Source organism: Nicotiana attenuata, unplaced genomic scaffold (assembly GCF_001879085.1).
Source record: "Nicotiana attenuata strain UT unplaced genomic scaffold, NIATTr2, whole genome shotgun sequence".
Taxonomy (NCBI): Eukaryota; Viridiplantae; Streptophyta; class Magnoliopsida; order Solanales; family Solanaceae; genus Nicotiana; species Nicotiana attenuata.
Window position 1 is genome coordinate 93,124 of NW_017671151.1, and position 9,921 is coordinate 103,044.

Consider the following 9,921-nt stretch of genomic DNA (forward strand, 5'->3'; position numbering starts at 1 on the left):
GTTCTGATATTATTAGGGGGTGGGTTAATAAAATTGAATAAAATAAAAAAATGGAAAAGAAATAAAAAAATTTAAAAAAAATACTTACCTGACACCGAACCGCCACGGTCGCGGTGGGCTTAATGCCTCGAGACAGAATGTCATCGTCTCAACACGGTCTTGTCGCGATCGCGGTGAGTTTAGAAAATTCGAGGCAGAATACTTGGCCTCTAACGCGGTCTTGCCGCGGTCGCGCCGCGGTCGTGGTGCTGACACTTTTTTTTATAGGAAGTTACACAAGAAAACATTAACCACAACATTCGTGGGTTGCCTCCCACGCAGCGCCTGATTTAACGCCGTGGCACGACACAGACAAGCGCATTTAAGGCTCACTCGACCTCTGAGGTTCAGTCAGGTAGATCTCTGTCACTTCTTCCGGTTCACTCATACCTACATATAGCTTCAATCGCTGCCCATTGACTCTAAATGTGTGCGAGTCTTTCTCCGAGGCAATCTCCACAGCCCCTGAGGGAAATACTTCGACCACTCGAAATGGACCAGACCATCATGACTTAAGCTTACCAGGGAACAACCGTAATCGTGAGTTATAGAGCAATACCATGTCCCCGGGTTTGAAATGTCGTTCAACAATGTTCTAGTCGTGCAACCTCTTCATTCTTTCCTTGTACAATCTGGTGCTCTCAAAAGCAAGATGTCTGAACTCGTCAAGCTCATGCAATTCAGTGATTCTCGTTGTGCCCGCAGTCTCAATGTCTAGGTTCAGCTGTTTCAGTGCCCACCAAGCTTTGTGTTCAAGTTCCACTGGCAAGTGGCAGGCCTTCCCAAACACCAACTTATATGGTGACATACCAATTGGTGTTTTAAAAGCAGTTCTATAAGCCCAAAGTGCATCATCTAGCTTTTTCGCCCAATCAGTTCTTGTGGCGTTTACAGTCTTGGTGAATACACTCTTTATATCTCTATTAGACACTTCCACCTGTCCACTAGTCTGTGAGTGAAAAGGGGTAGCCACCTTGTGGCGCACATCATACTTTGCTAGTAACTTCTCGAAGGATCTATTACAAAAGTGGGTGCCCCCATCACTAATAATCGCTCTCGGTGTCCCAAAGTGGGTGACTATGTTCTTCTTCAAAAATCCCACCACCACTCTTGCATCATGAGTGGGCAACGCTCAGCTTCTTCTTATTTGGACATGTAATCCACAGCAACAAGTATGTACTTATTGCCAAAGGAGCTGATGAAGGGTCCCATGAAGTCAATCCCCCAGACATCAAACACTTCCACCTCTTGAATCGGGTTCATGGGCATCTTATGGCGACGGGAAATGTTCCCGGTCCGCTGACATTATTGCAGCCCTTCACCCATTGGTGCACATCTTTAAACACTGTTGGCCAAAAGAAACCGGCCTCTAGCACTTTCACAGATGTCCCGACTCCTCCAAAATGCCCTCCATACGCCGATGAATGACATGCCTGCAAAACAGAAGATTGTTCTATCTTGGGGACGCGCCTCCAGATCATATTGTCAACACATATTCGAAACAAGTAAGGTTCATCCCAATAATACATGCGGTAGTCACGATAAAACTTTTTCTTTTGTACAGATGAAAGGTCATAGGGAACTATACCGCTGGCCAGGTAATTTGCAAAGTATGCATACCATGGCACTTCCTCAAGACTAGTAGCGAGCAGCTGCTCGTCTGGAAAGGTTTCCAGAATATCCTCGACCTCAACTGAGTTTTCAGCTCCCTCAAGTCGTGATAGATGATTAGCAACTTGGTTTTCTGTGCCCTTACGGTCACGAATTTCGAGGTCGAATTCTTGCAGTAGCAACACCTAACGAATCAAGCGTGGCTTAGACTCCTTCTTCTCAATCAAGTACCCTAGAGCTGCATGATCAGTGTATATAATTACCTTAGAGCCAATCAGGTACGATTTGAATTTGTCAAAAGCAAACACCACCGCCAACATCTCCTTTTCTGTCACAGTGTAGTTCAACTGGGCTCCACTCAACATTCTACTGGCATAGTAGATTGGATGTATTAGCTTATCTTTCTGCTGTCCCAGCACTGCCCCCACTGCGTAGTCACTAGCATCACACATGAGTTCGAAAGGTTGCTCCCAGTCGGGGGCAACAATGATGGGTGCTGTAACTAGCCTCTTTATAAGCTCCTCGAATGCTACCCTGCAATCATCAGAAAATAAGAAGGGGCGATCTTTTTCTAACTTACAGAGAGGGTTGGCAATTTTTGAGAAGTCTCTTATGAATCTCCGGTAGAAACCGGCATGCCCGAGGAAGCTCCTGACTGCCTTGACTGAAGTTGGAGGGGGCAGCTTTGCTATCACATCCACTTTAACACGATCCACCTCAATTCCTTTGCTTGACACCCGTTGCCCCAAGACTATGCCACTCTTGTACCATGAAATGACACTTCTCCCAATTAAGAATCAGGTTAGTCTCAATACACCATTTCAGCTCACGAGACTGATTTATAAGGCCCTCATCAAATGAGTTCCCCACCACTGAGAAATCATCCATGAATACCTCCATTATGTCCTCTACCATGTCAGTGATATGGCCATCATGCACCTTTGCAATGTGGCGGGTGCATTGCATAGGCCAAATGGCATCCTCCGTAAGGCGTAAATTCCATAAGGGCAAGTGAAAAAGGTCTTTTCTCTATCCTCAGGTGCGATGGAGATTTGATTGTAACCTGAGTACCCATCCAGAAAAGAGAAGTGTGACCTCCCTGCCAATCTGTCTAACATCAAATCAATGAAGGGAAGTGGGAAGTGGTCTTTCCGGGTGGCTAGATTTAACTTTTTGTAATCCATGCAAATTCTCCAGCCTGTGACGGTTCATGTTGAGATCAGTTCATTGTTATCGTTTTTGATCACCGCTATGCCACCCTTCTTAGGCACACATTGTACCGGGCTAACCCAGCTGCTATCAGAGATTGGGAAAATGATTCCCGCATCTAACTACTTTATCACTTCTTTCTTCACCATTTCCTTCATGTTGGGGTTCAACCTTCTTTGGTGTTCCCCAGAAGGTTTGTGTCCCTCTTCCAGCAGAATTTTATGCATACAATAAGCAGGGCTGATCCCCTTAATGTCTGCCATGGTCCACCCAATGGCCGTCTTACACTCCTTGAGTACATGCAAGAGTTGTTGTGCCTGTACATCTAACAAACTGGATGAGATAATAATAGGTTATGTGGAGTCAGGTCCAAGGAACTCATACCTGAGATGGGCCGGCAATGGTTTCAATTCCAGCTTTGGTGGTTATTCAATGGATGGCTTAGCTGGTGGAGTTTCTCTATTTTCTAAGTGCTCAAATTCAAGAGTTCTATCCCAGAACCCTCTGCCCTCTAGTGCCAACACCCATTCTGCCAGTTCTTCTCCATTCACCTCATCTAAATTCATCAGACATGCAGCCAGGGGGTCCTTAATAGTCAGCATCTCATCATCAGTTTCTATAATTACATCCACGGCATCAATAAGAGAGCAATTGGCGAATTTACTTGGTCGCTTCATAGATTTCTGCACATTGAATGTTATCTCTTTGTCGTTCAATCTCATCTCGAGCTCCCCAGTCTCACAATCAATGAGAGCTCTCCCAGTGGCCAAGAACGACCTTCCCAAAATTATGGGAATTTCTTCATCCACCTTGCAGTCTAAGATCACAAAATTCGCAGGGAACACAAATTTCTCTACCTGAATCAACACATCATCCAGGATACTAGAGGGTCTTTTTACAGTCCTGTCAGCCAGCTGCAACAACATAGAAGTGGGTCTAGCTTTTCCAATCCCCATCCTCTTATAAATTGCCAGGGGCATAAGATTTATGTTGGCCCCTAGATCACAAAGTGCCTTGGCAAAAGCAAAATTACCAATAGTGCAGGGAATTGTAAAGCTCCCTGGGTCAGACAACTTCTCAGCAATTGGTCTAGTAACCACTGCACTGCAGGTCTAAGTAAGAGTCACCGTGGCCAAGTCTTGGAAATCGAATTTTCGGGACATTAAGTCCTTCATCATTTTTGCATACCCAGGAATCTCTTTCAAAGCATCTATCAGTGGAATATTTACCCGGATTTGTTTCAGCATCTCCAAGAATTTCTTGTATTGCTCCTCTTTTTGGTACTTGGCCAGCCTCTAAGGGAATGGTGCAAGAGGTCTCTTCTTCCCAATGATTTGGGATTGCTCTTTATCAGCTGCCACCTCAACTACTGGTTCCTGGGCTGTCTCAGCTTCTTTCTCAGTCTCAATCTGAATGTTCGGTTCTTCCTGGGCAGGCTGTACTGTCATCTCTGTTAACTTTGTTGAATCATCCAGCTCAATGGGAACTGGTACATGTATCTCAGCCTGTTTGCCTTCTCGAGCTCTCTCTTGCTTCACGTCTAAATCTCTACCATTCCGTAGACTCACTGCCATCAGCTGCTTCGGGCCCTGATCTTTTGGATTTATTTGGGTGTCTGCAGGTAATGTCCCGTGAGGACGATTGTTTAGAGACATCGAATTCTGGTTGAATCATGTGCATCTACTCTTTCACTAATTTTTGCATTAGACCCAATAACCTGCTGCATCGTTGCTTCGAGTCTAGCAAACCCATCTTCCTGCCGTCCACCATGCTGTTACTGAGGAGGATGATACCCCTGTTGTTGATTCTGATTATTGTATCCCTGTGTCCTTTGATAAGGTGCCATATTATTAGGGGGTCTCATTCCTCCCATGTTTCCATTGTTGAACGGAGGCTGGACTGGCCTGTATGGCTGCTGCTGCTGCTGACCCCAATTTTGACCACCTTGTCTCTGGCCTCCATAATTAGACACATAATTCATGTCTTCAGGGTAATGATGATGATCATGTTCTGCATTCCACTGGTTACCAATTGGCTGACTAATGCAAGATGTGCACAAGCCCCCATTGGTAGTATCTACGATGTGTACCTGCTGCTTCTGCCCCGACTCTTCCACCTTTTTGGTGAGTATACTCATTTGTGTCATTAACAAGGCCATATTTTCAGCAAGAGTGTTGGATGGATCTAAAGGCACTGAGTGCACCACTAGAGTGATAGGTGCATTCCTGGTTGTCCATCCCGAGTTCTGCGCCATCTTATCAATCTGACTTTGGCTTTCTCTCCATGTTTTGCTCAAAAATGATCCATCAGCTGAAGCATCGACATTACTCTTTACGCCATCTGCCAAACCCATGTAGAACCGCTGCCCCAACATCTGATTTGGAATACCGTGGTGTGGACATATAACCAGCATCCCCTTGAATCTTTCCCAAGTTTCTTGCAGTGTCTCCATTGATCTTTGTTTGAAACTCAAGATTTCATCAATTTGCTGAGCAGTCTTGTTGGGTGGATGAAACTTGTTCACAAATTGCTTGACTAACTCCTCCCAAGTTGTTATGGAATTAATGGGGAGTGAGTTTAGCTAGGTCTGAGCAGCCCCTGTCACTAAGAATGGAAACAACAACAACTTGATTGCTTCCTGAGTTACATTGGGCTGCCTTTGAGTTTTGTAGATTGATAGGAAATTCTTCAAGTGCTGTTGAAGATCTTCGATTTGTGACCCCGAAAATAGTCCCTTGTTCTGCAACAGGTACAACATGTTGTTCGTGATTTGGAACGATTCAGCCTGTATTTGTGGGACTAAAATCGTTGTGGCCAGATTTTCAGCTGTGGGTTGTGCCCAATCATAGAGAGCAGCCTCTGGCACAAGAGGTGCCACTGGCGCTATAGGTGCATGTGGGTTTTCTTCGTGATCTCCTATGCTCGGTTCGATTTGTTCAAGTGTTTGTTGCTAATTGCTTTTCCGGTTGGCCCGGTTCAAGGCCTTAAAAACTTTCTCGGGATCAGATAAAGCTTCGAATACTTCACCAGTTCTCGTTGAGTTTCTAGGCATGCACCTGTACAACCAAGCCAACAAACGTTGAAATTTCAATGTATAGATTGGGTATAGAGAAAAACTGACTACACTAAGAATTTTTGTATTTCTTTCAATTGTAATTGATAACACCATTAATTCCTCGGCAACAACGCCAAAATTTGGTCATGCCCAACTATGCCTTATAAAAAGGACACGCGGACGTTGCAAATATAATCTGAGTATTAAGCCCAGAGTCGAATCCACAAGGAATTAACCTATCAATTACTCTTGTTAGACTTACTAAACTCTACGGAATCAACTTCCCAAAAGTTTGAATAATAGTTGAGAATATTTTTTTACTAACTATGACAGACTACAATTAAGTAAACAAGATTAACTATGATTACGTTGTAAACAATTAAGAGAAGGATCTAAAGTTATATTTCCCCTATTGATGGAATCCCTTCCGGTTATGTTTCACATAAATTCACCAACTAGACTCTATCAATCATGAGCACTCTTATTACCGTAAATCTCCCCCGAGTAATCACGACAATATACTAGACGCACTCTCCCGAGTTACGCTAGCTAGCTTTATCTATTACAGCTCACTTTAGATTGCACCCAAGGCTTCGTTATCCCTAATCCCGCCTTTAGACCCTCAATTATTGATCCCTCATATACTTTGGGAGTGGTGTTGTTCAACAATTACCTAAATATGCACTCTTTCCCGAGTTATGCACACTAAATAGGCACAACTAATTGAGGATCCTGTCAATTAACTACAACAAGCACATAGTTGAACAAATAGAGATTAAACTGGGCAAACTATATCAACATAACGAGAAGCTCATCCTTCAATAGGTTCCATCAAACCCTAGACTAGGAAATTAGCTACTCATGACAAAACAAGATAAAACTACTAAATCAATCATAATGGGTAATTGAAATAATCAAGAGAAAATAGAAGAAATCTAATGTTTTGTTACTCTTCTCACACTTGTTCTTGCCTCCAAAGTAGTCTAAAAACAAGCATAAACAAATCTTGGGCGAGTTTCTAAAGCTTATAAGGGTTTGGAACAAGTTTTCCCGAATTTACACTTTGGTCCCCAAATTTCTAGCGAGTGAACAGTGCACCGCGGTCGCGGCAAGACCGCGGCTCGACCGCGGTGAACGCTGAGCATTTTGCCTCGACACTTGATCTGCCGCGGTTCCACCGTGGTCGCGGTGGAATTTGCTCAGTCCATTTTTTTGCTTCTTTGTGCTCGGGTACTCCTTGAGTGGGCGTTTTCTTCACATTATTGCCTCCAAAACACTCCGTGGTGCTTCCTCACTTAGAATATTCCCTGCGAAATAAAAGAACACCATTTAGAGCATTTTGTTGGCAATTTGCCTATAAAACAACAATAAAGCATGGTAACATTAAGGTGTAAATATCATCTATATAGTCTAATATCATTAATAATGGAAGACTTTTGAGATTTGAGATTTTTAACGCGAATACAATGGTAAAGAAATCACAGCTAATGTATTATATAATAATGCAAGTTGATGGCTCCAAATCAATGTTGTGTCGAGGAGCAGATTTGGGAGGGCGGAAGGGGTTCACCCGAACCCCCTTCACAAAAAATTGCTTTGTATATATAAGGCAAAATCTAATTTTTACCTCTATATATTAAATTCTGAATCCCCTTGACACAACCCAAAAGTGTATCTTAGTGGTCAAGGGGTTTCAAAACCTTTATAAGGTCAAAGGTTCAATATTTTTTTCTTTTTGAAACCCCTTAGCGGAGATCCTGCCTCCACCATTGATTGTGTCATACAGTATATTGAATCCCCAATTCATTGCATTCATTAATATAGCCACTGAATGGTTAAGAAAGGAAAATAAGTTTTTAAAGTTATTGAATATTTGAGCTTGTTGTCTTATGGGCAATTTTCTTTTCTAACTTGAAAAGATAAATTTTAGAAAGCTTATCGCACCAAATGTTTGACCCAAAAGATATCTTTTTGATTAAATCAATTAATGAAGATGAAGAGGTAAACCTCAGCTAAATGTAATAAAATCTAGATTGAATAGTGTAAGAGAAAGACAAGGTGAATGATGCTTCTTAGTATGTTGGAAGCAAATGATTATTCATAAATGCGAAAATTTCAAATGTAAGAGAATATAACAATGAATGCAATTAGTCAAGCCCCAGGATGATCTAAGGATTTTTGATCTGTAGTAAGCAAAGTTATTCTCCCCCCCCCCCCCCCCCCACAGAGTGTTCTTTTTTCTCTTTATAGGAGACAATCCCCCTTTTAACCCTAAAAAGGTACAACACAAGGAATATTCGAAAGGCATATTACCATTGTTCCCTATCATGCTAACACTACTACAGACGTCGTGCGTTCTCTAGCCACAGTTAGTTGTCACCCTTCATAACGATCGAAGGACGTTGCATCGTAAGGACCTCGTTCTTTGCTACGCTCGGTAACGGTCGTGGTCATCCAAATTTTGACCTATACAGTTAGTCCCTCCGCTTGTCGAGGTCACAGCCTGGGGCGCCCTTTATAAGCGGACGTCACCCATACTTACGAAGAAATTTGATCTGCAAACCATAACGATTTGGCAGATGACGGAAGAGCGATACACTTTGCTATACCTGGGTGATGTGTTCTTTTTGGGAAATGATGTCACTTCCACGTGCGTCATCATTGAGCATCTTCTCGAGGCACAGATTGATGGCCTGTCGCTTTGGTTTCGCTGTCATGGGAAGCCTTTCGCTTCGATTCTGGTGCCACCCAACCCGATAAATAGGGGAAAGGTTTGTTTTTTCAAAAACTCTTGGCCATTTCTCTTCTGATCATTTTGCTTCTATTCTTCTGATCAAAAACTCGAGGCCGCGTGAGGATTAGGTGGGGCGCCTTGACAAAAGATAAAGCTCAGGAGTTGGAAGGAAGGTTATCGGCAATGGGAGCTTGGAGAAGTAGTAGGGATGCAAACACTATGCGGTCGACGACGGCGGACTGTATAAGGAAGGCGGTGAGAGAGGTGTTAGGGATATCTTCGGGCCTCACCGGTGGCCACAAAGGAGACTGGTGGTAGAATGCAGTTGTCCAAGGTAAAGTGGAAGCGAAGGAGGAGGCTTACCTACGGTTAGTAGGGAGCACTGGAGAGGAGGAGGAGAGAGCGAACAGTGAGAGATATAAGGTAGCTAGGAAGGAGGCGAAGATGGCAGTAACGGAGGCTAAGACGGTAGCTTTTGCTCGTCTGTATGAGGAACTAGGGAACAAAGGCGGGGAGAAGAAGTTATTCCGACTCGCTAAGTTGAGAGAGAGGACGGCTCGGGATCTGGACCAAGTGAGGTGGATAAAAGATGAGGACGGCAAAGTTTTGTTGGGGGATGAACAGATTAAGAGGAGATGGCAGACCTACTTTCATAATCTTCTAAATGAAGAAGGGGATCAAGATATTGTACTAGGTGAATTGAGGAATGCCGACAACCGCCATGAATTAAGTTATTGTAGGGACATTGAGGTCGATGAGGTCATAGAGGCAATGCGTAAGATGAGGAGGGGCAGAGCTACCGGGCCAGACGAAATTCCGGTTGAACTTTGGAGGTGTGTGGGTAGAGCAGGCTTGGAATGGCTTACTGGGTTGTTTAATGTTATATTCAAGACTAATAGGATGCGTGAAGAGTGGAGGTGGAGTACAATGGTTCCGTTGTATAAGAAAAAAGGCGATATCCAGAGTTGTAGCAATTATAGGGGTATCGAATTACTGAGTCATACCTTGAATGTCTGGGAGAGAGTGGTAGAAATGAGAGTGCGAATGACGGTGTCTATTTCAGACAACCAGTTCGGGTTCATGCCGGGGCGATCTACCACAGAAGCTATTCACCTTATTAGGAGGATGGTGGAACAATATAGGGATAAGAAAAAGGATCTCCACATGGTGTTTATCGATCTAGAGAAAGCGTACGACAGGGTTCCTAGGGAGGTCTTATGGAGCTGCTTAGAGGTTAAAGGGGTCCAGGTTGCCTACATTAGGGTGATTAAAG